A 3,824-nucleotide genomic window follows, 5' to 3' on the forward strand; every position below is an offset into this window, starting at 1 on the left:
TGTTGTTGTTTTTTTTAATAATTTTTTTTTTAAAACAAAGAGCATTTCTCATGACAGATCTATTCGTGCCAATTAAAACTCTTAACTTCCCGTTAAACATTAACATTTTTTTTGTACTGGAAAAACAAAAAAATAAACCCCCCCCAAAACAAAACATCCCCTCCCTTCCAAAAACAAAACATTGTTTGTTGTTTATTTCTTAATGTTTATATTTCACGGTTTCTGATTACTTTCTTGGCTTTATTTTTGTTGTTGTTGTTTTTTTTAATAATTTTTTTTTTAAATTGAAAATAAGGGAAACAAACAATAATAAGACTTTCTTTGACTCCAAAGCAGAAAAAAAAAACATTAAAAAATGAAATATAATATTAAAAAAAAAATTCAAATCATAAAACAAAAACTGAAAAAATAATAATAAAAACAAAAATCAAAGTCATTCATAAATATTGAATTTTTAAAAGCTGTCCATTAAAGTTTTATCAAAAATAAATGTAGTTTGTGTTGTTTTTTACTTTCTTGTCATTTTTTTTTTGTTCTGTGGTTTGTATGAGTTATAGAGTGTTGAGAGATCACAGTTCTGGTGCTATAGACATGTTATTAGAATTTTTTCAGGAATGAGTCTCAAGATGGATTCTTCAAGATGAGCCAACTGGCAGGGGACCTAGGGGTAGACCAAGAATGAGATGGTTGGATAAATCATTTTGGTTGGTCATGCTTGGGAATCCTGCCTGAATGTCTAATGATGGTTGCTTCTGTTAGGACCTTACCCCAATGATCATTCTAAGAGTAGTGGATGGAGTTGATAGTTAGATGGATTACTGTTCTCATGGGAACAATTGCAACATCCGCTATGTCAACAATGGAGGCTTCTGGTTGGTTAAATTGCATAATATTAAAAGCTTGTAACTTTTTATTCAAATTTCTAGAGAAAATAATAGAATTTTTGTTATGAGGAATACAAAACTACATCAATGCAGAAGATTTGATAAAAAAAATTGGTGAAAAAAAAAACAAAAAAATTCCGATTAGGGTACTACAAATTTTAAAAAATATAATCTAAGGATGGTAAGTGACCCTGACAATTCTAACTTCCAACTTATCTAAAATCATCACATCTGATTGGCTGAACTTCCAAAATATTTAAAAAAAAGGTATTTAAAAGTTCGTTAACTTTTTATTTTTAATTTCTCCCCAAAATGATTATGATTTTCCTTAATTAGCATGGAAATCTACATCTGTGTTGAAATTTAAGACGAAAAAAAAAAAAGAAAAGAAAACAGAAAAAGTGATCTGGTGAGCGAAAATGAAATGGTATAAATTAATAAAACGAGGTAAACTGGAGAAAAAGAAAATAAAGATGCAGAGCTTACAATGCAAAAAACGAATGGAAAAAAAAAAAGAAAATGTGAGTCGATGCAGATCCGCCCTCTGTTCACCTCTGATGAGGATTCCTTGTGCCTGAAATATATAAAGGTTACTAATCTTTTCCTTTTCACTTTGTTAGAAGCACCGTCTTCAATTATTTGTTATTCTACTTATCATAAATGCTTCAAGCAAACTCCAACGATCTTGAAGGTAAATTTTCTATATTATATTTTTTTGCCAAAACATTTTACATCAAAACATGGTTTTCTTTTAACTTTCAAATGCCTAATGTATCAGGAAATTTTTCGTTTGATCATCAGTGCTTCAAGAAAATAAAAAAAATGATTCTGACCCACTCGTGAAATCTTGTTAGACAACTTACATCTCAGAAATGTAAAGGGAAGTAACTCTAATCTCTTGTCATCTACATAGGCTTTAAAACAACATCGGTTCGTAAAAATTAATGAATGTAATTCTTTTATTCCTTTATTCCTTTATTCTTTTACTTGTTTCAGTCACCTGACTGCGGCCATGCTGGAGCACTGCCTTAAAAGGTTTTAATCGAACAAATCGACCCTAGGACTTATTCTTTGTAAACCTAGTACTTCTATCGCTCTATTTTGCCGAACTGCTCAGGCTCAGCTTGTAGTTTAATTTGTTGTTAATGCCCGTATAATGGAAAACATTGGCTATACTGTTTGACAACGTGGTAGACTGCATACTATACTAGCACCCTAGCACCAACATGATATATATCAACCATATATTTACAAACACCGGGAACTCGTCGCTTTGTTAGCAACCGGCTTGAACTCTCTCAAGAAGAACTTAAATTAAACTCAAAGAAAAAAATCATAAAACATGCACACATGTACATGCACGCACGCACACACGCATGTGTACGCACGCACGCGTACAACGGGCTTCTTTCGGTTTCTGTCTATCAAATCTTCTCACAATATTTTGGTCGACACGGGGCTAGAGTAGAAGACACGTGTGCTATATGTCATACAGTGGGACTGAACCCAAGATCGCATGGTTAGGAAGCAAACTTCTTACCGTGCAGCCACGCCTTTCACAGAACGCGTTTTCACAAGAAATGCAATGACATTTTGCCGTCTGTTTAATATCATTTTCGTTAATAAGGCGGCGAGCTGGCAGAAACGTTAGCACACCGGGCGAAATGCCTAGCAGTATTTCGTCTGCCGCTACGTTCTGAGTTCAAATTTCGCTGAGGTCGACTTTGCCTATCATCCTTTCGGGGTCGATAAATTAAGTACCAGTTACGAACTGGGGTCGATGTAATAGATTTAATCTGCTTGTCTGTCCTTATTTGTCCCCTCTATGTTTAGCTCCTTGTGGGCAATAAAGAAATAAGAAACGTTAGCAGGCCGGGCGAAAACTTAGCAGTATTTCGTCTGTCTTTACGTTCTGAGTTCAAATTCCGCCGAGGTCGTCTTTGCCTTTCATCCTTTCGGGGTCGATAAATTAGTACCAGTTACGCACTGGGTAAGATTTAATCGACTTAATCTCCTTGTCTGTCCCCTCTAATGTTTAGCCCCTCGTGGGCAATAAAGAAATAAGAAACGTTAGCACGTCGGGCGAAATTCCGCCGAGGTCGACTTTGCTTTTCATTCCTTCGGGGTCGGCAAATTAAGTACCAGTTGCGTACTGAGGTCGATCTAATCGACTGCCCCCTCCCCATCGTCCCCCCAAATTTCGGGCCTTTTGCCTAGAGTAGAAAAGTATATCATTTTCGTTAATGAAATCTTGTTGGATTACACTTAAAGCAAGTAACATTTAAGATACAAAGACATTGCCTGCTATTGCTTGATGTGAACATCGCTCCAACTGCTAGAAATAACAGCTAAAGTAACATTCGCATCCTACCATCTCAACAAAAATATATATTCGATTATGTGGTTTTAGATATGTACGCTCAGGAAGAAAAAGAAAAAGAAGCTCGGTTTTCAATCACGTGGTTTCGAGTTCAGTCCTATCACATGGCACCTTGGGCGTCTTTTAAGTGTCTTCTACTATAGCCTTGTGTGAGGGAATTTGGTAGACGGAAACTGTGTGGAAGCCTGTCATATACGTTTGTTTTGTTTGTGTTTGTCCCCTTCCATACCATTTGACAACCGGTTTGTTCATGTCTCCGTAAATTGGCGGTTCGGATCTTGTTCAAAACGGGGGCACCAGTATTTTCTTAACGAAACACTTTGAAACTTGGGACACTGGTAGAATGTGTCATATAAAACATCTTTTTCTCTTAGTCTTCTTAACAAAAAAAAACGTACATCGCAAGTTATTTCATGTTAAAGTTGTCGTATTTCTGTAATTTCAACCAATGACTGACGTCCATTCAGCCGAATACATTAAGTGCTGACTACGTAAACAAACGATTCTCAAACGATTCTGGCGGTGATAAAATTATTATTTCCTTGTCAAAAAATGGCTGA

Source organism: Octopus bimaculoides, chromosome 9 (assembly GCF_001194135.2).
Source record: "Octopus bimaculoides isolate UCB-OBI-ISO-001 chromosome 9, ASM119413v2, whole genome shotgun sequence".
NCBI classification, from domain to species: Eukaryota; Metazoa; Mollusca; class Cephalopoda; order Octopoda; family Octopodidae; genus Octopus; species Octopus bimaculoides.